Consider the following 26751-nt stretch of genomic DNA (forward strand, 5'->3'; position numbering starts at 1 on the left):
TTGTTCACGAGTGAGGGAAGAGTGGATCGTGAGATCGACAGGCGGATCGGTGCGGCGTCTTCAGTAATGCGGACGTTGTACCGATCCGTTGTGGTGAAGAAGGAGCTGAGCCGGAAGGCAAAGCTCTCAATTTACCGGTCGATCTGCGTTCCCATCCTCACCTATGGTCATGAGCTTTGGGTCATGACCGAAAGGATAAGATCACGGGTACAAGCGGCCGAAATGAGTTTCCTCCGCCGTGTGGCGGGGCTCTCCCTTAGAGATAGGGTGAGAAGCTCTGCCATCCGGGAGGAACTCAAAGTAAAGCCGCAGCTCCTTCACATCGAGAGGAGCCAGATGAGGTGGTTCGGGCATCTGGTCAGGATGCCACCCGAACGCCTCCCTAGGGAGGTGTTTAGGGCACGTCCAACCGGTAGGAGGCCACGGGGAAGACCCAGGACACGTTGGGAAGACTATGTCTCCCGGCTGGCCTGGGAACGCCTCGGGATCCCCCGGGAAGAGCTAGACGAAGTGGCTGGGGAGAGGGAAGTCTGGGTTTCCCTGCTTAGGCTGCTGCCCCCGCGACCCGACCTCGGATAAGCGGAAGATGATGGATGGATGGATGGTATTTCTGTTTGTCATTCCGTTGTACATTTATTGAAGGTTTTTTGTAGAGAATAAATCAGGGGTAGGGAACCTATGGCTCTAGAGCCAGATGTGGCTCTTTTGATGACTGCATCTGGCTCTCAGGTAAATCTTAGCTGACATTGCTTAACACGGTAAGGAATGAAAAATTCCGCTGGTAATCACAGAGTTAAAAATAAAACATTCTCATGCATTTTAATCCATCCATCCCTTTTCTACCCCACCTATTCGAGAAGTCGCATTAATGGTAAGAAGCATGTTACTTATTATTGAACGGGACAAGCGGTAGAAAATGGATGGATGGATGGTTGGTTTCAGAATAACGAATAACGATGTTATTCTGAAACGCATTATACTCTAAAAATGTTGGTCTTACTTAAAAATGCACGCACTTAGTTGTATTCAGTGTTAACATTTTTATTTATTTTTATTTATTTATGTCTCTCACGGAAATACATTTTAAATTATTTGGCTTTCATGGCTCTCTCCGCCAAAAAGGTTCTCGACCCCTGGAATAAATGATTAAAAAAACACTTAATTGAACGGTTTAAAAGAGGAGAAAACAGGAAAAAAATGAAAATAAAATTTTGAAACATAGTTTTTTAAAATTCAAAATCCAACCAAAAAAAAGAAGAAAAAAACTTGCTAATTCGAAACTCTTTGAAAAAATTAAAAAATAGTTTATAGAACATCATTAGTGATTTTTCCTGATTATGATTAATTTTCACATTTTGATGACATTTGCATTTTGTTAGAATATATAACAAATTGGGCCAAGCTATATTTCTAACAAAGACATATCATTATTTCTCCTAGATTTTTTTATAGAACAAAAATTTTAAAAGAAATTCAAAAGACTTTGAAATTAAATTTAAATTTGATTCTAAAGATTTTCTAGATTCGCCAGAATAATATTTTGGAATTTTAATCATAATAAGTTTGAAGAAATATTTCACAAATATTCTTTGTCGAAAAAAAAAAAGCCAAAACGAAGAATTAAATTAAAATGTATTTGTTATTCTTTATAATAAAAAAAAAAAAATACTTGAACATTGATTTAAATTGTCAGGAAAGAAGAGGAAGGAATTTAAAAGGTAAAAAGGTATAGGTGTTTAAAAATCCTAAAATCAATTTAAGGTTGTATTTTTTCTCTAAAATTGTCTTTGAAGCAAAGTAAAAAAATAAATGAATTTATTTGTTATGTTGTGACTGAAAATTGTTGCATTGTGGCTGAAAGTTGTTATGTTGTGGCTGAAAGTTGTTGCATTGTGACTTAAAACTATTGCATTGTGGCTGGAAGTTGTTGTGTTTTGGCCGAAAGTTGTTGCGTTGTGGCTGAAAGCGTTTGCGTTTTGGTCGATAGTTGTTGGATTGTGGCATAAAGTTGTTGCGTTCTTGCTGAAAGTTGTCCGCTTTGAGGCCAAAAGGGGTTGCGTTGTGGCCGAAAAATGTTTGTGTTAGGGCCAAAAGCGTTTGTGTTATAGCTGTAAACTGTTGTGTTGTATCGTTTGAATTTGTTGTGGCTGAAAATGCTTGTTTTGTGGTTTGAAATTGTTGTGATATGGCGTAGAGTTGTTGTGAGTCTTGCGGGCCACCATAGTTACTGTATTAAACATCCATTACATAGCGCACACAATAAAGTACACAACAGTCGCTGCGTTCATCATGTTTGTCCGGCCTGATTGTGTCAAATTGTGTTTTCGCTGAACTCCCCCGGTCAAGAAGTCCAGTCGAGCCGGCGGCTGTGCCCTCGTCTTCTTCTGCGTGATTTGCCGGATGATGCGATGGTTATTTTGGAGCGAGAGAGGAGGCTCAGCTAGACGCTCACTAATGAAGCCAGTGCACAGCCCTGCCCATCAAGACCAATTAACTCGCCCGAGCAACGCCGGACGCACGCCAACAATTGCTGCTTTTATCATGCGGCCCGATTGGATGCATTAGCCTCGGAGTGGTGCTGCAGTGTGTGTGTCTGTGGGTGCATGTGTGTGTCTGTTTGTGTGTGTCTGTGTGTGCGTGCACATGGCAACAAGACAAAAGCCAACTCACAGCCTAAACTGGATTTGTTTATTGTTTTAATTATGAATTCTTGGATCTGACATGGTTGGCTTCTTGCTGATATCCTCCCTTAGTCCTACAAGCAGCAGCTGGAGTTATCCATACGATTTAGTATCAACAACAATCTCTAAAATGTGGAACAAAAATGGCCAAAATGTGCCACCCGTGTCACATTTGTTCCCGTTTACGCTGGACACCAAATCTGATTTTTTTTTTACTCTCAAGTGACAAGGATCAAATATGTTTTGTTAGTTTAACCCAGGGGTCGGCAACCCAAAATGTGTCTATGTTAACTATATTAGCCTTGTAGTGACGACTATGACTGGTTAAATATGGATTAGCAATCACTTATGGTTTGGGGTCAGGACAGCAATTATTCATTCAGGTGAGTGCAGGAGAAATAATAGATTGTCCAAGTCCAGATTTGCAGGTTCAATTGTATATTGAGTTGTTCGTTTGCATTTGTGTATGTGTATGTATTTTTTTTTTTTTTTTCCCCCAAGATGGCGCTGCTGTGGTGGCTGCTGTAGGCAGGAGCTCTGTGCTCTTGTGTCATCCTTTTGTGTTTCCCTCTTGTTTTCATGTGGTATTATATTTTTTTGCATTTTGGTCCGGGACCCTTTGGGACTGTGTGACAAGGGGTGGCACTTTCGTGACCTCTGTGGTGCTTTTTTTGTGGACTTTTGGATCTGCCTCCCGGGAGCCTTTTGGCCATGGAGACCAGCTGCTACACCGGAGTCTGTTTGGATGTACTGGAGGAGATGCGGATGAGGGGACAGGGCTGCGGAGCTAGCACTGAGCTACTGGGACGGAGAGTCTTCGCGGTGTATCGACTGGGTGAGCAGGTGTCGGACACCTCAGTCACCTTGGACGTATCCTCGCTCATCCATGCGGACTGGACACTGGCCGAGAGTGGAGTCGGCTGTCTTGGTTGCTTTGTTGGGTCTGCTTCTGTCTCTGGCCATGCTCCCTCCTCCCCAGCAGACGATGGCGTGGAACACCGCAGAGGCCACCACAGTGTATATGTTTATTTTACTTTTTATTCATAGCTGTATGTAGAAGTGTCTGCTTGTATCTGCTGCTTTAATGTCTTTAATGTCCTCTGTGTTCTTTGATGTTTGATGTTTCCCTCTTACACACATGGAAGAGGGATGTGTTCTATGGCTATGAGTTGTTGTTGTTTTTTTTTTTGTTGTTTTTTTTTTCCTTGGCCTCAGTCTGCACCCCCACTACAGGCTAAGACCGATTTTTTTTATTTTTTATTTTTTTTATTTTTATTTTATTTTAATCTTCTATTCTTTTCTTCCCCCCCCCCCATGTTTACCTGTATGTCATCTTTTTTGTAAGGGGCGCTGGAAGCCGGCAGACCCGTCAGCGATCCTGTTCTGTCTCCCTGTAATGTTTGTCTGATCTTGAATGGGATTGTGCTGAAAATTGTAATTTTCCTGAAGGAACTCTCCTGACGGAATAAATAAAGTACTATCTAATCTAATCTAATCTAATGTGTGTGGTTTCCTAAACAAACAAATACAATTATTGTAAATTAACTAAAGTGACCACAATACAATTAAATATAGGCACAAGCATGCAACATGGCTGTTAAATATACATTACTTAGCTGTGTATACACAGTTTACATCAATCCACAGAATTTGAACATCCCAGCCCTAAGTAATGTAATAATTACTAGAATGTAAATAGCATCACAACAATAATTCTAAATTGTCAATTGGGGCTAACAAACATGTCCAATGCTACAAACAGGCCCCAATCAGGGTATGATATTTAGCTAGCAGTTAGCTTGTGAACCTGATGCCAAACAGCCATTAGACAACAATAAAACTGACCAAATGAGTTGCAATATAGTTTTAAGCACAAAACAGGTTATATTAAAGTGTATATAAAGTAACTCACTTTGTATTGACGCACACTGTCGATTAAACAAATGACATCAAAGTTCACCGTAACTTTCAGAGCTTGCTGATATAGTGATGTGTTCAATGCCCCCTCCAGTGTCGTAAAAGTGAACTACACTCAAGCAACGCAATGACAGAAAAAGAAAACAAGCGTTTCAGAGACAGTCTTTTGTACAAGGCTACTATCAAAATGTCTATCTGTCACGAGTTTTGGCTGAAAGTTGTTGCATTTTGGCAGAAAGTTGTTAGGTTGTGGCCTAAAGTTGTTGTGTTGTGGCTTTGTTACGTTGTAGCTGAAAGTTGCATTTTGGCTTAAAGTTGTTGGGTTTGGCTGAAAGTTGTCGCGTTTTGGCCCAAACTTTTTGTGTTTTGGCTTAAAATTGTTGCTGAAAGTTGTTAGGTTGTGGCCTAAAGTTGTTGTGTTGTGGCTTTGTTACGTTGTAGCTGAAAGTTGCATTTTGGCTTAAAGTTGTTGGGTTTGGCTGAAAGTTGTCGCGTTTTGGCCCAAACTTTTTGTGTTTTGGCTTAAAATTGTTGCTGAAAGTTGTTAGGTTGTGGCCTAAAGTTGTTGTGTTGTGGCTTTGTTACGTTGTAGCTGAAAGTTGCATTTTGGCTTAAAGTTGTTGGGTTTGGCTGAAAGTAGTGGTGTTTTGGCCTAAAATTGTTGCGTTTTGACTTACAGTTGTTGCTGAAAGTTGTTGCGTTTTGGTCAGAATATGTTGCGTTTTGGCTTAAAGTTGTTGGGTTTGGCTGAAAGTTGTTGCGTTTTAGCCTAAAATTGTTACGTTTTGGCTTAAAATTGTTGCTGAAAGTTGTTGCGTTCTGGTCAGAATATGTTGCGTTTTGCCTTAAAGTTGTTGGGTTTGGCTTAAAGTTGTTGCGTTTTAGCCTGAAATTGTTGCGCTTTGGCTTAAAATTGTTGCTGAAAGTTGTTGCGTTTTGGTGCGAATATGTTGCGTTTTAGCTTAAAGTTGTTGCGCTTTGGCTTAAAATTGTTGCTGAAAGTTGTTGCGTTTTGGTGCGAATATGTTGCGTTTTGGCTTAAAGTTGTTGCGTTTTGGCTTAAAATTGTTGCTGAAAGTTGTTGCGTTTTGGTCAGAATATGTTGCGTTTTGGTCAAAAGTTTTTGTGTTTTGGCCAAAGGTTGTTGAGTTGTGGCTAAGAGTTGTTGTGGTTTGGCTAAAAGATGTTGCATTTTGGCAGAAAAATGTTGGGTTTTTGCTTAAAGTTGTTGCATTATGCCTAAAAGTTGTTGCGTTTTGGCTTAAAGTTGTTGCATTGTGCCTAAAAGTTGTTGAGTTGTACCTGAAAGTTGTTGTGTTTTGGCTGAAAGTTGTTGCATTGTGGCTGAAAGTTGTTCCATTGTGGCTAAAAGTTGTTGCGTTTTGGTTTAAAATTGTTGCTGAAAGTTGTTGCGTTTTGGTCAAAAGATGTTGCGATTTGGTCAAAAGATGTTGCGTTTTGGTCAAAAGTTGTTGTGTTTTGGCCAAAGGTTGTTGGGTTGTGGCTAAGAGTTGTTGCGGTTTGGCTAAAAGTTGTTGCATTTTGGCAGAAAGTTGTTGGGTTTTGGCTTAAAGATGTTGCATTGTGCCTAAAGGTTGTTGTGTTTTGGCTTAAAGTTGTTGCGTTTTGGCTTAAAGTTGTTGCATTGTGCCTAAAAGTTGTTGCGTTGTGCCTGAAAGTTGTTGTGTTTTGGCCGAAAGTTGTTGCATTGTGGCTGAAAGTCGTTCCATTGTGGCTAAAAGTTGTTGCGTTTTGGTTTTAAATTGTTGCTGAAAGTTGTTGCGATTTGGTCAAAAGATGTTGCGTTTTGGTCAAAAGTTGTTGTGTTTTGGCCAAAGGTTGTTGGGTTGTGGCTTAAAGTTGTTGGGTTGTAGCTAATAGTTGTTGCGGTTTGGCTAAAAGTTGTTGCATTTTGGCAGAAAGTTGTTGGATTTTGGCTTAAAGTTGTTGCATTGTGCCTAAAAGTTGTTGAGTTGTACCTGAAAGTTGTTGTGTTTTGGCTGAAAGTTGTTGCATTGTGGCTGAAAGTTGTTGCGTTTTGGTTTTAAATTGCTGCTGAAAGTTGTTGCGTTTTGGTCAAAAGATGTTGCGATTTGGTCAAAAGTTGTTGTGTTTTGGCCAAAGGTTGTTGGGTTGTGGCTTAAAGTTGTTAGGTTGTGGCTAAGAGTTGTTGCGGTTTGGCTAAAAGTTGTTGCATTTTGGCAGAAAGTTGTTGGATTTTGGCTTAAAGTTGTTGCATTGTGCCTCAAAGTTGTTGAGTTGTGCCTGAAAGTTGTTGCGTTTTGGCCGAAAGTTGTTGCGTTTTGGATTAAAATTGTTGCGTTTTGGCTTAAAGTTGTCACTGGAAGTTGTTGCTGAAAGTTGCTGCGTTATGGTGAAAAGATGTTGTGTTTTGGCCAAAGGTTGTTGGGTTGTGGCTTAAACTTGTTGGGTTGTGGCTAAAAGTTGTTTCATTTTGGCAGAAAGTTGTTGTGTTTTGGCTTAAAGTTGTTACGTTGTGCCTAAAAGTTGTTGTGCTTTGGCTTAAAGTTGTTGCATTGTGCCTAAGAGGTTGTTGAGTTTTGGCCGAAAGTTGTTGCGTTTTGGCTGAAAGTTATTCCATTGTGTCTAAAAGTTGTTGCATTTTGGCTTAACATTTTTGTGTTTTGGCTTAAAGTTGTTGCTGGAAGTTGTTGCTAAAAGTTGTTGCGTCATGGTCAAAAGTTTTTGCGCTTTGGTGAAAATATGTTTTGTTTTGGCCAAAGGTTGTTGGGTTGTGGCTTAAAGTTCTTGGGTTGCGGCTAAGAGTTGTTGTTTACGAGAAGGCATCGGAGGTCAGTCAGTTGCGTTTTGGTTAAAAGTTGTTGCATTTTGGCAGAAAGTTGTTAGGTTGGGGCTTAAAGTTGTTGTGTTGTGGCCTTGTTACTTTGTGGCTGAAAGTTCTTGCATTGTGGCTGAAAGTTGTTGCGTTGTGGCTGAAAGTTGTTGCATTGCGGCTGAAAGTTGTTGGGTTGGGGCTAAAAGTTGTTGCATTGTGGCTGAACGTTGTTGGGTTGTGGGTGAAAGTTGTTGCGTTGTGGCTTAAAGTTGTTGCATTTTGGCCGAAAGTAGTTGCGTTTTGGCTGAAAGTTGTTGCTGGAAGTTGTTGCTGATAGTTGTTGCGTTTTGGTTAAAAGTTGTTGTGTTTTGGCCAAAGGTTGTTGGGTTGTGGCTTAAAGTGGTTGGGTTGTGGCTAAGAGTTGTTGTGGTTTGGCTAAAAGTTGTTGCATTTTGGCAGAAAGTTGTTAGGTTGTGGCTTAAAGTTGTTGCGTTGTGGCTGAAAGTTGTTGCATTGTGACTGAAAGTTGTTGGATTGTGGCTTAAAGTTGTTGCATTGTGGCTGAAGGTTGTTGCGTTTTGGCTTAAAAGTTGTTGCATTGTGACTGAAAGTTGTTGCATTGTGGCATAAAGTTGTTGCATTGTGGCTGAAAGTTGTTGGGTTATGGTTGAAAGTTGTTGCGTTTTGGCTTAAAAGTTGTTGCATTGTGCGTACAAGTTGTTGCGTTTGGCTTAAAAGTTGTTGCATTGTGCCTACAAGTTGTTGCATATGGCTTAAAAGTTGTTGCATTGTGCCTACAAGTTGTTGCGTTTGGCTTAAAAGTTGTTGCATTGTGCCTACAAGTTGTTGCGTTAGGCTTAAAAGTTGTTGCATTGTGCCTACAAGTTGTTGCATTGTGCCTACAAGTTGTTGCGTTTGGCTTAAAAGTTGTTGCATTGTGCCTACAAGTTGTTGCGTTTGGCTTAAAAGTTGTTGCATTGTGCCTACAAGTTGTTGCGTTTGGCTTAAAAGTTGTTGCATTGTGCCTACAAGTTGTTGCATTGTGCCTACAAGTTGTTGCGTTTGGCTTAAAAGTTGTTGCATTGTGCCTACAAGTTGTTGCGTTTGGCTTAAAAGTTGTTGCATTGTGCCTACAAGTTGTTGCATTGTGCCTACAAGTTGTTGCGTTTGGCTTAAAAGTTGTTGCATTGTGCCTACAAGTTGTTGCGTTTGGCTTAAAAGTTGTTGCATTGTGCCTACAAGTTGTTGCATTGTGCCTACAATTTGTTGCGTTTGGCTTAAAAGTTGTTGCATTGTGCCTACACGTTGTTGCGTTTGGCTTCAAAGTTGTTGCATTGTGCCTACAAGTTGTTGCATTGTGCCTACAATTTGTTGCGTTTGGCTTAAAAGTTGTTGCATTGTGCCTACACGTTGTTGCGTTTGGCTTAAAAGTTTTTGCATTGTGCCTACAAGTTGTTGCGTTTGGCTTCAAAGTTGTTGCATTGTGCCTACAAGTTGTTGCGTTTGGCTTAAAAGTTGTTGCATTGTGCCTACAAGTTGTTGCATTGTGCCTACAATTTGTTGCGTTTGGCTTAAAAGTTGTTGCATTGTGCCTACAAGTTGTTGCGTTTGGCTTAAAAGTTGTTGCATTGTGCCTACAAGTTGTTGCGTTTGGCTTAAAAGTTGTTGCATTGTGCCTACAAGTTGTTGCGTTAGGCTTAAAAGTTGTTGCATTGTGCCTACAAGTTGTTGCATTGTGCCTACAAGTTGTTGCGTTTGGCTTAAAAGTTGTTGCATTGTGCCTACAAGTTGTTGCATTGTGCCTACAAGTTGTTGCGTTTGGCTTAAAAGTTGCATTGTGCCTACAAGTTGTTGCGTTTGGCTTAAAAGTTGTTGCATTGTGCCTACAAGTTGTTGCGTTTGGCTTAAAAGTTGTTGCATTGTGCCTACAAGTTGTTGCGTTTGGCTTAAAAGTTGTTGCATTGTGCCTACAAGTTGTTGCGTTTGGCTTAAAAGTTGTTGCATTGTGCCTACAAGTTGTTGCATTGTGCCTACAAGTTGTTGCGTTTGGCTTAAAAGTTGTTGCATTGTGCCTACAAGTTGTTGCGTTTGGCTTAAAAGTTGTTGCATTGTGCCTACAAGTTGTTGCATTGTCCCTACAATTTGTTGCGTTTGGCTTAAAAGTTTTGCATTGTGCCTACAAGTTGTTGCGTTTGGCTTCAAAGTTGTTGCATTGTGCCTACAAGTTGTTGCGTTTGGCTTAAAAGTTGTTGCATTGTGCCTACAAGTTGTTGCATTGTGCCTACAATTTGTTGCGTTTGGCTTAAAAGTTGTTGCATTGTGCCTACAAGTTGTTGCGTTTGGCTTAAAAGTTGTTGCATTGTGCCTACAAGTTGTTGCGTTTGGCTTAAAAGTTGTTGCATTGTGCCTACAATTTGTTGCGTTTGGCTTAAAAGTTGTTGCATTGTGCCTACAAGTTGTTGCGTTTGGCTTAAAAGTTGTTGCATTGTGCCTACAAGTTGTTGCGTGTGGCTTAAAAGTTGTTGCATTGTGCCTACAATTTGTTGCGTTTGGCTTAAAAGTTGTTGCATTGTGCCTACAAGTTGTTGCGTTTGGCTTAAAAGTTGTTGCATTGTGCCTACAAGTTGTTGCGTTAGGCTTAAAAGTTGTTGCATTGTGCCTACAAGTTGTTGCATTGTGCCTACAATTTGTTGCATATGGCTTAAAAGTTGTTGCGCTTTGCCCGTAAGTTGTCAAAAGTTGATGTTCTCGTGTGCAAATACTTATGAACCCCAGTAACATACAAATAAATCATTAAAAGAAATCATACCATGTGATTTCCACACTTTTCCACAATTTAGATGATGTCTCTAACAGTGGAAAATACATCTATGATGAACATTTCAGACCTCTCCCACATTTCTAAGTGGGAGAACTTGCAAAACTCCAGGGTGTGCAAATACTTGTGGACATCACATGTGAGAAAAGAAAATGTTAATCAGTTAGAACATCAAATATGTTGTCTTTGTAGCATATTCAACTGAATATGGGTTGAAAATGATTTGCAAATCATTGCATTCTGTTTATATTTACATCTAACACAATTTCCCAACTCATATGAAAACGGGGTTTGTAACAATGAGCTGGGAATTTGTACTTTCGCTGCCATCATGTGTCTACTTTTAGGTCTTTGTTGTATAAAACGAGTAAAACAGGTGTTGGCCCTGCGATGAAGTGGCGACTTGTACAGGGTGTACCCTGCCTTCCGCCCGATTGTAGCTGAGATAGGCGCCAGCGCCCCCCGCAACTCCAAAAGGGAATAAGCGGTAGAAAATGGATGGATGGATGGACATCTGAAACGGTCCCACTGCCAACGCCTGGAGCCGTCGTCTTTTTTTTTTTCTTTCTTTTTTTTTGTGCTTCACTCTAACTTTCCTCATCCACAAATCTCTCATCCTCGCTCAAATTAATGGGGAAATTGTCGCTTTCTCGGTCCGAATAGCTCTTGCTGCTGGAGGCTATGATTATAAACAATGTGAGGATGTGAGGAGCCCTACAACCCGTGACGTCACGCGCACATCGTCTACTTCCGGTAAAGGCAAGGCTTTTTTATTAGCGACCAAAAGTTGCAAACTTTGTCGATGTTCTCGACTAAATCCTTTCAGCAAAAATATGGCAATATCGCGAAATGATCAAGTATGACACATAGAATGGACCTGCTATACCCGTTTAAATAAGAAAATCTCATTTCAGTAGGCCTTTAACAGGGTCCGTGGCACTAAGAAAAAAAGCTTTCACTAATATGAAGTCTGTATGATTTTCAGACATGTGTCACCGTCATTAAACTTTAATGAATCAATGTTTATTCAAAGCTGAGGAATAAAATACGGCACTTGTGTTAAATTTGCATTTAGTCCCTGAATGATGGTCTGCTTTTGTGCTAATGCTCGTCATTTGTGTTGTGTGGGCGCAAGAGTCAGCTGACTTTAGAATGCAAGGGTTGAATCATGAAAAGTAGATTGGCTTTGAATCAAGGTCCATCATTATTGTCGTCGTCAGCATGATTCATACTGTGAAAGAAATGAGCTCTTTCATACATAATAGTTGCAGTGATGGAGTCGAAACACACTCATTCGCCGTTATATTGTCAAAGCGAATAATATCCTTTTGATTTTGAGCAAGATGAGGGTTGAAGATGAGGTCGGAGGTCAGATTTTCCTAATGGCGTACCGTCAAAAGTTGCAGTTTAATAACCATTAAACTGTAGAGAAGAAAATGCTTCATTTCCTATACAATGCCGTATTTGGACGATACGATAACAGCACGAATCATATAGGTTTGTTTAGTTTATTATTTCTTCGGTCTAGGGCTGGGCGATGTATCGATATACTCGATATATCGCAGGTTTGTCATTTCTTTTTATTCATAGTCATATTTGAAAACAGCTATTGTTTTTCCATTTCTCTTTTTGGTTGTCCACTAGCAAACCGTGTGTGTTAACCTTGAAACTTTAGGAATGTAAGGAGTAGCTATACTCCCTTCTTATCTCTTCCTGTCCCAGGCTATGCAGAACAACAGATAAGTGTATTCGTTCCGGTAGGTGTGGGCGGGGGAGATATCGAAGAAGACAGCACCTCCGTAGGGTTTTCAGATCAACTAGGTGACGCAAATTGAATGTGTTGTTTTTAGGTTGGTCTCTCCAAAGCTTTGGAATAAATTGCAAAATACCTATTCTGTTCTGAGCTATCATTTAAAATCAGCTTATGTGTCATCAAAAGAATTTGAGATTGACCAGCAACTTAAATTCCCTCGGGGGAACATCCGGTCCGAACGCAACAGTTCTCACGCAGTTGCTTTTAGCTGCTGGCATTATATTACAGACTCTTCCCACTCTTTCTTGTCTCTCCTTCTCACAGAGACATAACAAGCGCACCTTCTTACTTACGTCACATACGTATACGCCCTCGCGGAGCAGAGAGGTAGCAGCATGGGTAATGTTAGCTGTGATGCTAGCGGAACCGTGCGAGTGGTAATACGAGAGAGAGAAGGTGTGAATCTGGTAACAAAGGAAGGAAGAATGAATTCCCAAGAAAAACGGCAGGGGGTCCATCGTCTGGTGGTGGTTTGGCTTCAAGTGGGAATATGTCGAACAGACAACCGTAATTTGTCAAGTGTGGGGCAAAATGTAGCATTACTGCTAATATGTAGCATCATTTGAAAAGTCACCTACTGGAGATGTCACATACGGGTTGTATCTCTGTGCGTAGTCGTTGCTCCAGATGCAAAACAGACCACTCTGGACGAAAACGTGAAGGTAGGAGGTGATTTAGTAATCATAGCATGGCGTAGTGGGTAGAGCAGCCGGCCAGAAACCTGAGGGTTGCAGGTTCGCTTCCCACCTATTGATATCCAAAACATTGCTGCCGTTGTGTCCTTGGGCAGGACACTTCACCCTTGCCCCCGGTGCCGCTCACACTGGTGAATGAATGATGAATGAATGATAGGTGGTGGTCTGAGTGGCCGTAGGCACAAACTGGCAGCCACGCTTCCGTCCGTCTACCCCAGGGCAGCTGTGGCTACTGATGTAGCTTACCACCACCAGGTGTGAATGAATGTTGAGTCCCACTTATCTGTGAGCGCTTTGAGTGTTTAGAAAAGTGCGATATAAATCTAAGTTAATATTATAGATAATACACCCTACCAAAGACCGAAACAAACATAAGAAAAGCGTGCCGATCGCACGGGAAGCTAAGGCAACAACTTAGCACAGGAATCGAGGACAGGAATAACTGACGTAACATCTGCATACCATAAACAAAGAAGCCAGGACGAGTGAACAACAAAGGTGGGCTTAAATAGTGTCTATTAATTACAAACAGGTGAGTGTCCCGAGCAACAGAGGCAGGTGAAAATCATAAGTAACCATGGTGACGATTGATTGATTGATTGATTGATTGATTGAAACTTTTATTAGTATATTGTACAGTTCAGTACATATTCTGTACAATTGACCACTAAATGGTAACACCCCAATAAGTTTTTCAACTTGTTTAAGTAGGTGTCCACGTTAATCAATTCACTAAACTCAGGAGGTACTCAAACAGGAACTAAAGGAGTCCAAAACACACACAAAACATGATCCGTATTATGGATCATGACAAGAGAACAAAGAGTGCTTGAAACTCCGCATGTCAACATCTCTGTTCGGTGCCACACCAACAAAATGCCGAGGCAACCATTTCCACATCAAAACCGTATGAAAAAAATAGTCAACAACATAAGGAGATATTGTCCGCAGTAACCTACTATTCTATAGCGATTTCATGTCTTATTATGCAGCTCATTTTTATTTGACAATTATACCCCCGCGACCTCAAAAGAGACAAGCAGTAGAAAATGGATGTAAATATATTGTGTGACATCATGCACAAAACTGCACTTTATTTGTTTTAATTTATTGTAGTGGCGTTCTGTACAAAAAGTGCACTTTAATTTAGTGTTGTTTTGATGTGTCATCTTAGTAGATATATAGATAGATAGTACTTTATTGATTCCTTCAGGAGAGTTCCTTCAGGAAAATTAAAATTCCAGCAGCAGTGTACAGAGTTGAGATCAATTTAAATAAAAGTAAAAAGTAAATAATGGGGGTTTAAATGGAAACAAAATAGAGAAATATTACAATAAGAATAAAAACTAAAAAGCAACAATGGGAATAAAAATATAACAGTAAAATAAGAATATAACAAGACAAAGTAGGCAGTAGTGACCATGTTATGAAAACATATTGCACTGTTATTGTTTTGCATCCGCTGTCATCCTAGTACCCCCCGCCCCCCGCCCCAGAGAGGAGTTGTACAGTCTAATGGCGTGTGGGACAAAGGAGTTTTTGAGTCTATTAGTCCTGCACTTGGGATGAAGCAGTCTAGAACTGAACAGGCTCCTCTGGCTACTGATAACGCTATGCAGAGGGTGACTGCCATCATCCAGGATGTTCACTAGTTTGTCAACAGTCCTCTTCTCTGCCACCGTCACCAGTGTGTCCAGTTTCATTCCCATTGTAGAACCGGCCCGCCTGATCAGTTTCTCAAGTCTGGAGCTGTCCTTCTTAGATGTACATCATGCACAAAAAAGCACTAATAGCTTGTTTTAAAATGTCTTGAAAGTTTAAAAGTAGCATAAATTAATGCAGTATGAACAAGAATGTTTTAATGTACACACGTAGAATCATTAATCTGGTGTGATTATATGCATCAAGTGTTCAGTCAGGGCTAAGGCAAATTATCGAGATATATATCGTGTATCGTGACATGGCCTAAAAATATTGAGATATTAAGAAAAGGCCATATCGCCCAGCCCTACTTCGGTCAGTGGTCAACAAAATAAACAAAACAAACAGTTGTACATTCATAAATCTCAAATGTTGCCTAACCCTATAAACCAGTGGTCCTCAACCTTTTTGTATCCGCGGACCGGTCAACGCTTAATAATTTGTCCCGCGGCCCGGGGGGGTGTCCTTTCTTTTTCTTTTTCTTTTTTTTTTCTTCTTTGTCATTAAAAAGAGACGTTTTTGTCATGAAAAGGGAGTTTTTGTGGTTGGTGCACTATTTGTAAGTGTATATTGTGTTTTTTATGTTGATTTAATAAAAAAAAAAAAATATATATATATATATATTTTTTTTTTTTTTTTTTTTTTTTTTAATAAAAAATTCTTCTGTGGCCTGGTACCAATCGGGCCACGGCCCAGTACCGGTCCGCGGCCCGGTGGTTGGGGACCACTGCTATAAACAATGTCAAATACAAGATGAACTTCCAAATTTTTAAATTTTTCGATTAGAGATTGTACTGCTTAAAAAAAAAAAGAAGATTGTGTGTATATATATATATATATATATATATATATATATATATATATATATATATATATGTATATGTGTGTGTGTGTGTGTGTGTGTATAAATATGTTTATATATATATATATGTGTGTCTATATATAATGTGTTTGTGTGTGTGTGTGTGTATATATATAAATATGTGTATATATGTATGTATATATATATATATGTGTGTAGGTATGTATGTATCTGTTTATATTTTTTTATTTTATTTCTGTTTACTATCATTATTAATGTATTATTATTTATTTATTTATTTTTTAATTGATGTATTTGTAGATACTACTTTGTTTTTTTTGCTGTTTCTTTTTGGGGGGGGGGTATGGTTGGGATATAGACAAAAAATATTTCGACATTCAGGGCAGACAACAGATATACTGTATGATGTATGTGAATATAATGTAATGGATAGGAATGTCTGATGCTGAATGTCAAAAAAAATAAAATGAAAAAATAATGATAATAATCACGCGACTGTATATATCGGTATCGGTTAATATCGGAATCGGTAATTAAGAGTTGGACAATATTGGATATCAGCAAAAAAGCCATTATCGGACATTTCTAAACACATTGGTAAAAATGCACCTGTGCCACCTTTTTTTGCAATGTGTTGCTGCGATTAAATTCTACGCTAATGAGTATTAGCAAAGAAAAATAAAAAGTATCTCAGTTTGAACGTTAAATATCTTGTCTTTGCAGTCTATTCAATTGAATATAAGTTGAAAAGTGTTTGCAAATCATTGTATTCTGTTTTTATTCACAATTTACGCAACGTGCCAACTTCACTGGTTTTGGGTTCTGTATGTAATTCTGTTTTTTAAGCTCCAGGTATCTGGAATCATATTGTCGAAAGAATCGCCACTTAAAAGAAAAAAAACTGCATTTCACTAAGAGCTGAGGCAGATTGTTTTAGCCCACATGTCTTTCAGCAGTCACTCTGTTTGGGTGCTTTTACGCAGATGAGTTGCCAGCACTCTGTCGCCAACCACGTCGTCCTCCATGTTTCGCTTTTTGTCTCGGCGCGGGTCTGAGTGCCTTCCGCTGACATTTGAAGTGTGTTTGAGTGACTATGTCTCCAGGGCTCCTGGAAAAAAAAAGGTGTTTTTTGTCACTGAAGATGAACTCGGACATTGTTTGACAGAATTTCAGCTAATGGCCTAGAAGAGGGTTTTGTAAGCCCTCTGAGAATCATTCCAGGAATGAAAGCAAATAACAGAACTATTTAAAGGACTTATATTTGTCTCTGGGATCAAGCAAACGGAGTTAATTTGATCAAAGTGCTGATCTGGGATGCTTGGACGAGATGTTCTGGTGATGTGTTTATTCTCTCTTTTCCCCTCAGTCTTTGTCCCTGCACGGAGTGGACTTTCCTTCAATTACTTTTTAAAAAAAACCCGTAATAGCCCGGAAATTGGAGAAAAACTCTGCTCTTCGTCTCAATGGAGTATTTAATTAGTCGGAATCAATGAGCCTAAATGAACGAGGCCGCATTTTTTAATCATCCTCAAGCACAACAGCAGAGTACTATTATCTTTTTCCGCTGTTAATGAAAAGATGAATCTTTTGCCCTTATTTTGCCTGTAGCTCTTGTCAGTTGGCGAAAAAAAAAAAACGTTCAATGAAACTTTCAATTTTTTCATTCTGCTCAACAAGTCCTGGGCGGGTATTTAGTTACCTTTAATGAAATGTCGGAAATGGATAAAGAACAAGTTCCTGATCACCGTGGGGATTCAGCACTTCCTTGCTGCCGTGCCAGCAACTTCAGGGTTCCAGGTTCGATCCCCGTTTCCGCCATTCGAGTCACTGTCGTCGTGTCCTTGGGCAAGACACTTTACCCACCTGCTCCCAGTTCCACCCACACTGGTTTAAAGGCCTACTGCAATGAGACTTTCTTATTTAAACGGGGATAGCAGGTCCATTCTATGTCATACTTGAACATTTCGCGATATTGCCATATTTTTGCTGAGAGGATTTAGTGCAAAACATCGACGATAAAGTTCGCAACTTTTGGTCGCTAATAAAAAAGCCTTGCCTGTACCAGAAGTAGCAGACGATGTGCGCGTGACGTCACTGGTTGTGGAGCTCCTCACATCCTCACGTTGTTTACAATCATGGCCACCAGCAGCGAGAGCGATTCGGACCGAGAAAGCGACAATTTCCCCATTAATTTGAGCGAGGATGAAAGATTTGTGGATGAGGATAGTGAGAGTGAAGGACTAGAAAAAAAAAGTGCAATGGGAGCGATTCAGATGTTATTAGACACATTTACTAGGATAATTCTGGAAAATCCCTTATCTGCTTATTGTGTTTTAGTGAGATTATATGGTACCTGAAAGTCGAGGGGTGTGGCCACGGGTGTGGTGACCGCCAGTGTCTCCGGTGGGAGGAGGTAAGAGAGTCCTTAGCTGCAGGAGGACGCGAGCTCCGCTCATGTCTACGGTAAGAGCCGACTGTGGTCGGGAACCATGTTCGCTTGAAATTTGTTCCATAGTAAAGCTTCACCTTCGGGAATTTTAAACAAGGAAACACCGGCTGTGTTTGTGTTGCTAAAGGAAGCTGCAATACACCATTTCCCACCTACATCTTTCTTCTTTGACGTCTCCAGTATTAATTGAACAAATTGCAAAAGAGTCAGCAACACAGATGTCCAGAATACTGTGTAGTTATGCGATTAAAGCAGAAGACTTTTAGCCGTGATCCGTGCTGGAAGAACATGTCCAGTCACGCGCACGCGCCATCATACCGACGTTTTCAACAGGATACTTTGTGGGAAATTTAAAATTGCAATTTAGTAAACTAAAAAGGCCGTATTGGCATGTGTCGCAATGTTAATATTTCCTCATTGATATATAAACTATCAGACTGCGTGGTCGCTAGTAGTGGGTTTCAGTAGGCCTTTAAATGTAACTTAAATAATGGGTTTCACTATGTAAAGTTTTTGGAGTCAGTAGAGGAAAGTGCTATATAAATATACTTCACTTCAATCAATCAATCAATGTTTATTTATATAGCCCTAAATCATAACTGTCTCAAAATGGCTGCACAAGCAACAACGACATCCTCGGCTCAGATCCCACATCAGGGCAAGGAAAAACTCAACCCAATGGGATAACAATGAGAAACCTTGGAGAGGACCGCAGATGTGGGGGACCCGCCCCTCTTATGGACGTCGAGTGGGTCTCGCATAATATTGTGAAAGTCCTTTCCATAGTGGATCTAACATTATAGTGAGAGTTCAGTCCATAGTGGATCTAACATAGTAGTAAGAGTCCAGTCCATAGTGGGGCCAGCAGGAGAACATCCAGAGCGGAGACGGGTCAGCAGGGCAGAGATGTCCCCAACCCATGCACAGGCGAGCGGTCCCCCCCCCCGCCCCCCCGGGTCCCGTCTGTGGACAGCCAGCACTTCATCCCACCGCCCCCACAAGGGAGAGGGGGGCAGAGCAGAAAAGAAACGGCAGATCAACTGGTCTAAAAAGGGGGTCTATTTAAAGGCTAGAGTGTATAAATGAGTTTTAAGATAGGACTTACTGAGGTAGCATCTCTAACTGTTACCGGGAGGGCATTCCATAGTACTGGAGCCCGAATAGAAAACGTTCTATAGCCCGCAGACTTTTTTTGGGCTCTGGGAATCACTAATAAGCCGGAGTTCTTTAAACGCAGATGTCTCGCCGCGACATATGGTGCAATACAAATTAGCCAAGACACTGATAAGCCCATCCGTCCCGCAGCCATGTCTCTTCATCCGCCTCTCCTCCGGTCTCTCCAAACGGTGTAGCAGAAACCCAGCACCTGGTCTCCATGGCCATGGAGGCAGATCCATAAGTTCACAAAAAAAAAGGACCGCAGATGTCACGAAAGTGCCACCCCTTGTCACACAGTCCCAAAGGGTCCCCAACCAGAAGGCAAAAAAAAACACATGAAAACAAAAGGGAACACAAGCTCAGGATGCCACCCGAACGCCTCCCTAGGGAGGAGGCCACAGGGAAGACCAAGGACACGTTGGGAAGACTATGTCTCCCGGCTGGCCTGGGAACGCCTCGAGATCCCCCGGGAGGAGCTGGACGAAGTCACTGGGGTGAGGGAAGTCTGGGCTTCCTTGCTTAGGCTGCTGCCCCCGTGACCCGACCAAGGATAAGCGTTAGAAAATGGATGGATGGATGGATGGCATTCACTCAACTAATGCCACTTATGTGAAAACAAAAATAGACATTTTGGAAATTCAAATTAAAAAAATCGCACAAACAGGTGATTCTTTTTAATTTTTTAATTTTTCATCATTGAATAGTTTTCAGCACAAGAGCAGAGCAGCAGTCACATTTCCAACAAGTTCATGAAAACAAATAAAAACAGGACGACATCGAAAAGAACATTATACCGAACATTCTTTGTACGTCACAGTGCGCACGCTTAAGGCAAAAGCTGCAAAAATGTGCCACAGTCTTACTGTGTCCAAGTTCTGAGTGCTCTTCGGTTCTTTGGAAAGTCCCAAGTCTCTTTAAAAGCCGTCTTGGAATGTAGGGGACAAGATCAACCTGGCCATTTTACAGCTTCGGAGTAGGTAACAGGGGCGGTTGCTGTGTGAAAGCGCACACCATCAATATCCCGATTTGCGTGGTGCTGTGGGAAAGGCACCGTTGAACAAATGTGGGCTCGGCTCTGGGAGGTCTGGATTAGTTTTTGCCTCATCGCTCGCTTAAAGCGTGAGTTAAGTCGGAAAAAGAAAGAGATGATACCGTATTATCTGCTCACAGGTGCTACCTGGTGGTTGTTTGAGCACATTGCAGCTAGTCCTGGTTAGTCCCACTCCTTAATGCTACAGTCGCACGCAGGATTCTCACAGGAATGAGGCAAAAACCACCGTTATCCAGACTTACTGTATATTAACGTCATACCAGATGCGGGTACGTGTTGTAAGGTCGCTGTATAAGAAACTTGGGTTCTGTGTGAAATGGACAGGGGAATAAACATATGATATCTGTGTGAAAGAGGCTAAAGTCTCCAAGTCTTACACAATTCCCTAATTCTCAGGCTTCGCTCGCACTTTACCGCAACCGTTCAGTGAAACCTGCATTTATTTGCCCTATGTGGCTTTTACACAGAGCACAGTGGACATTGTGTCTTTATTCATCCGTGCATTTCACACAGAATCCAACATTTTCGGACTCGGAATCCTGCTAATAGATAATCACACTTCAGAAAACCACTGTCAGTAACCACGGTTGGGTAAGTGCAAGTTAAAACTGTACTTTGCAAAGCCAAAGCCCTTTATCAACAACACCCAGAAACGCCACCGGCTTCGCTGGCCCCGATCTCATCTAAGATGGACTGATGCAAATTGGAAAGGTGTTCTGTGGTCTGACGAGTCCAAATTCCAAATTTTTTTGGGAAACTGTGGACGTCGTGTCCTCCAGAACATAGAGGAAAAAAACCATCCGGATTGTTATAAGTCCAAAGTTTAAAAGCCAGCATCTGTGATAGTATGGGGTGCATTAGTGCCCAAGGCATGGATAACTTACACATCTGTGAAGGCACCAATAATGCTGAAAGGTACATGCAGGTTTTGGAGCAACATATGTTGCCATCCGAGCAACGTTATCATGGACGCCCCTGCTTATTTAAACTAGACAATGCCAAGCCATGTGTTACTGGCCTGCCTGTAATCCAGACCTGTGTCCCATTGAAAATGTGTGGTGCAATATGAAGCCTAAAATACCACAACTTAAGCTGTACATCAAGGAAGAATGGGGAATAATTCCACCTGAAAAGCTTCAAAAATTAGTCTCCTCAGTTCCGAAACGTTTACTGAGTGTTGTTAAAAGGAAAGGCCATGTAACACAGTGGTGAAAATGCACCTGTGCCAAATGTTTTGCAATGTGTTGCTGCAATTAAATTCTAAGTTAATAATTACTTGCAAAAAAAAAAAATCAACATTAAATATCTTGTCTTTGCATTCTATTCAATAGAATGTAAGTTGAAAAGGATTTGCAAATCATTGTGTTCTGTTTTTATTCACCATTTACACAACATGCCAACTTCACAGTTTTTGGTTTTTTTTGGGGGGGGGGGGTTTTATTACAGTGCAGTATTTGTCTTTTTTTTAGATAGATAGATAGATAGATAGATAGTACTTTATTGATTCCTTCAGGAGAGTTCCTTCAGGAAAATTAAAATTCCAGCAGCAGTGTACAGAGTTGAGATCAATTTAAAAAAAAGTAAAACGTAAATAATGGGTGTTTAAAAGGAAACAAAATAGAGAAATATTACAAAAAGAATAAAAACAATGGGAATAACAATATAACAGTAAAATAAGAATATAACAAGACAAAGCTATTATGTTGTGGCAATCGATAAAGATATTTCACTAATAACAACACTGCGGCTAATTGTAGCTATTTTCACAGTGAAAATCAAGTTGATCCACTTTTGTCTACACCGGGGGTCTTTAGCGCCGCCCTAGTGGCTCCCTGGAGCTTTTTCAAAAATGTATGAAAAATGGAAAAAAATTAAGTAAAAAAAAAAAATACATTTTTTGTTTTTTAATATGGTTTCTGTAGGAGGACAAATATGACACAAACCTCTCTAATTGTTATAAAGCACACTGTTTACATTAAACATGCTTCACTGATTCGAGTATTTGGCGAGCGCCGTTTTGTCCTACAAATTTTGGCGGTCCTTGAACGCACCGTGATTTGTTTACATGTACAACTTTTTCCGACTTTCTAGGACGTGTTTTATGCCACTTCTTTTTCCGTCTCATTTTGTCCACCGAACTTTTAAAGCTGTGCGTGAATGCAGAAAGGTGAGTTTTGTTGATGTTATTGTCTTGTGTGGAGTGCTAATCAGACATATTCGGTCACTGAATGACTGCAAGCTAATCGATGCTATCATGCTATTTAGGCTAGCTGTATGTACATATTGCATCATTATGAGCTCATTTAGTTTCCTTTAAGTCCTCTTATATAAATTTATATCTCATGACACACTACCTGTATGTAATATGGCTTTATTTTTTGCGGCTCCAGACAGATTTGTTTTTGTATATTTGGTCCAATATGGCTCTTTCAACATTTTGGGTTGCCGACCCCTGGTCGAGACTGAACATATGTCCTCTCTTTCCCCCGACATGTCCTCTTTGGCGGGACTGTCCGGGGTGTCCGGGCGGAGTTTCTTAAATGCCTCAAATGTCCGTTCAGGGTTAAGAAGGGGTTAAAAAAAAAAAAAAAAATTGTGAAGGTTTTCATGCAGCAGCATTCGTGAGGGAGGGGCAGAGTCAGAGAGAGCGAGAGAGTTATGATAAAGGCGCACGTGTCTCCAGGCTCTGCTTTAAAACGATAGATTTTTCATCCATCCATCCATTTTTCTACCGCTTATTCCCTTTCGGGGTCGCGGGGGGCGCTGGCGCCTATCTCAGCTACAATCGGGCGGAAGGCGGAGTACACCCTGGACAAGTCGCAACCTCATCGCAGGGCCATCAGATTTAATTTTTGATTATCTATAGCAGGGGTGTCAAAAGTGGGGTCCGGAGGCCATTTGCGGCCCACAGCTAATTTTTTAAAGGCCCACGGCACATTCTAATAATACTATTAAAATAAACAAAACATAACAAAAGTGAAATCAAAAAAAGCTTACAGGTGAAATGTTATTTAAAAAAGCTGCAATGTTGACAATTAAAACAAAGCTGTTTTTTTTTTCTTTCAAACTATCATTGCTCAAAACATAATGTTGAATCAAAATCAATGTTTTTTTATATGAATTATTGACCTAAGGTTCCGATTACTTCACATCAAATATTCCACTTTGAAAATATTTTTGGTGGAAGATTTTGCATATTTATTGTGTTTGCCATTAAGAAACATAGTTTAGTTTGACAAAAAAAACGGTGGAAAACAAACAAACAAACAAAAAAACAACATAAAAAAGCTAAAACATTTTGAAATGAGGGATAGATCTGAAGTTGATGTAGACTCCATAGATTTAAGCGTTAAATATAAAGTGTATGTATGCCCTGGCACACCATTATCATCATTTCATGACCCAAGCAAAACACTTTTTACACTTTTATACTGAAATAAAAACACCTACAACTTATTAAATAAAAACATAGAAAGAACTACCAGCAGTGGTAAAGTTCATATGCATATAATTTCTTTAATTTTTTTAATTTTTTTTCTTAATGAATTAAGTAACATTTATGACAACCTTTTCCTAAAACACAATATAGAATGTGAGATATAACAGGATAATGTATACGTTTATCATTTTTTTTCAAAACGCTTACAAAAAAGTGAGACCCTAAAAATTAACTGTGGGTTCCCAACACTGGTGTCAACAAAGGAGAAAAAATGCTTTATTTAAATAAATATATTGTTTCTAAACCTAGTTCGAGTATCATTGGCAAATTTACACCTAGTCCCGACCTTGGCACGCATATATGTCCTCTTTTTGGGATTTCACAATATGGTCAGCCTACTTTTGTCAGAGAAAAACGCACTTCATCCCTAACTCATACTTGCCAACCCTCCCGAATTTTCCGGGAGACTCCCGAATTTCAGTGCCTCTCCCGGGACAATAATTCTATCCAATTTCTCTTGATTTCCAGCCGATTATCCTGTCGTCACGTCCACTTTTCCTCCATACAAATAGCGTGCCAACCCAGTCACGTTAAAACATCTACGGCTTTTGGAGAGTGCACAACTGCACACACAACAGGAAGGAGACTATTATATATGTCTCCGTTATCCATAGTTTTATCTATAACCCGTAAAGTAGGCAGGCACGGAGCTATTTCTCAGCGTGTGTTTATTCCAGCCGGCACGTTAATACACTGACACCACAACAACCAATCATCAATCAATCAATCAATCAATGTTTATTTATATAGCCCCAAATCACAAATGTCTCAAAGGACTGCACAAATCAACAACCGGAATCCCATCATGCATTGCTTCAAAACTACGGCAATTAGTAATGTCCAAAACAAGAGAGTGACAGAGAATAGAACAAGGATGGACAATTCAACCCTAAACTCAATCTTTCCCTGTAAATTAAATGTCACAGATGCTGCCCATACCTATGCTCCTTCAAAGGCTGTGCTACTGGCTGCAAAGCATTGCACTTTCAAATACAACAAGTAGAGAGGAGTGTTGTGTGTGTGTGTATATGAAATTTAAGTATTTCCTCTATATACATACACATATATATATATATATATATATATATATATATATATATATATATCTCCATCCATTTTCTACCGCTTATTCCCTTTGGGGTTGCGGGGGGAGATGGTGCCTATCTCAGCTACACTCGGGTGGAAGGCGGAGTACACCCTGGACAAGTTTCCACCTCATCGCAGATACATATATATATATATATATAAGTGCCCAAGGCATGGGCAACTTAAACATCTGTGAATGCACCATTAATGCTGAAAGGTACATAAAGGTTTTGAAGCACAATATGTTGCCATCCAAGCAACATTATAATGGACGCCCCTGCTTATGTCAGCAAGACAATGCCAATGCCAAGCCACGTGTTAAAACAGTGTGGTTTCATAGTAAAAAAAAAAGTGTGGGTACTACACTGGCCTGCCTGTAATCCAGACCTGTCTCCCATTGAAAATGTGTGGCGCAATATGAAGCCTAAAATACCACAACTTACGCTGTATATCAAGTAAGAATGGGAAATAATTCCACCTGATAAGATTAAAAAATTGCTTTAAAAAAAAAAAAATATATATATATATATATATATGTATATAAAAGAGATACTTGAATTTTAGTGAATTCGAGCTATACATAAACTCTTCCCCCCTTAACCCTAACCCCTTGCCCGCCCCGCCCCGCCCACCTGAACCCCCCATCTCCCAAATTTTGAGGTCTCAAGGTTGGCAAGTATGCCCGAACTCCTGCTTCATCAATAACACACATCGGTGAGCCTTTGCCGTGAGCAACAGCGGGACAACGGCAGGATTAACGAGACTCGGCGCCAATTATTGCTAACGAGACTGCTATCGGCTATCAGCGGCGGTCCAGGCAATTCTAGGTGGAGATTAATTCTGTTGATGCATTTCAGAGAGCTTTGCGACAACGCTAATAACACTAACTCGGGCTGGAACCAGTTATTGAGTTACAGAAAATGATCGATGATTCGTCTCTTCCTCAAGGAATTGCTAAAGCTAAAGGCAAACATTACTCTTAGATAAGGCTGAATAATTTAGCAAACGCTGACACTGTTATTAACATATTTGCTTTGCTGATGTTTGCTACTGTAAGTTCAAAGTGGTGTCAGTGATACCAATGTTCTTGTGAAAATACAGCCAGAGTTTTAGAAACCGTCAATTAATTGGCGGTAATTGCTAATTCATGATCAAGGTTTTAAGATCAAAGCATAATTTCAAAATAAAAGTATGCTCTAGTGCAGAGGTGTCAAACATAATCGGATCGGGCCCTCGAAGTGCCATCCAATTCCTAACCCATGTAGTTCAATATGATTGTAGTTCCACGTTTTGCGGCTATTACAGCTTCAGCTCTTCTGGGAAGGCTGTCCACAAGGTTGCGGAGCGTGTTCATAGGATATTTTCCACCATTCTTCCAAAAGCGCATTGGTGAGGTCACACACTGATGTTGGTCGAGAAATGCCTGGCTCTCAGTCGCCGTTCTAATTCATCCCAAAGGTGTGCTATCGGGTTCAGGTCAGGACTCTGTGCAGGCCAGTCAAATTCATCCACACTAGACTCTGTCATTCATGTCTTTATGGACGTTGCTTTGTACACTGGTGCGCAGTCATGTTGAAATGTTTTGGTAAACTGGAGCATTCACAGTTCCTTTTACTCGAACTAAAGGGGCCAAGCCCAACTCCTGATAAACAAACCCACACAATAATTCCTCCTCTACCAAATGTCACGCTCGGCACAATGCAGTCCGAATTGTACCGTTCTCCTGGCAACCTCCGAACCCAGACTCGCCAGAGAACACCAAGTGATTAGAACATCTTATTCTGAACATTTGGATGGGCGGCCAAATACTTTTGGCAATATAATTTTTTCATTTTGACAGAAAAAATATACTTACTGCTTGAAATTGCATACCTTTTTATTAAACTTGAATAGTATTGCAACAAATATTACAGTATATTATCATGCTTTCCAAACATGTTTTTGTCTTAATGAAAATACTTAACTTTACATTTAACTTTACAGCAAACTACCCATCAAATTAATAAAAAATAACAATAAATGTCATATTGTTTGTCACGTTACATGCACCCCGACTTAAACAAGTTGAAAAACATATTGGGGTGTTACCATTTAGTGGTCAGTTGTACGGAATATGTACTGTACTGTGCAATCTACTAATAAAAGTTTCAATCAATCAATCAATCAATCGAAAACAGCATATTTCCGTAAATTGAAAAAACGACGACTGTTTTTTGCGTTAAAATTCTGTTGCCTGAGCTTTTTTGACTGTAAAATCTACGGT

At 40.3% G+C, this 26751-nt stretch overlaps 1 long non-coding RNA gene across 2 annotated transcripts in view; it reads left to right on the forward strand.

Annotated features, from left to right (window-relative positions):
• LOC133569827 (uncharacterized) overlaps window positions 1-26751 on the forward strand; it is a 90024-nt gene that overhangs the window by 8105 nt on the left and 55168 nt on the right. The window contains exon 1 of one of the 2 annotated variants that reach the window (XR_009809925.1): window positions 21821-22070. The exons of the other annotated variant lie outside the window; for it this stretch is intronic. This is a non-coding gene — a long non-coding RNA (uncharacterized LOC133569827). Of the gene's footprint in view, window positions 1-21820; window positions 22071-26751 lie in introns of those variants that run through there. 2 annotated transcript variants of the gene reach the window in all.

This window comes from Nerophis ophidion, linkage group LG15 (genome assembly GCF_033978795.1).
Source record: "Nerophis ophidion isolate RoL-2023_Sa linkage group LG15, RoL_Noph_v1.0, whole genome shotgun sequence".
Taxonomy (NCBI): domain Eukaryota; kingdom Metazoa; phylum Chordata; class Actinopteri; order Syngnathiformes; family Syngnathidae; genus Nerophis; species Nerophis ophidion.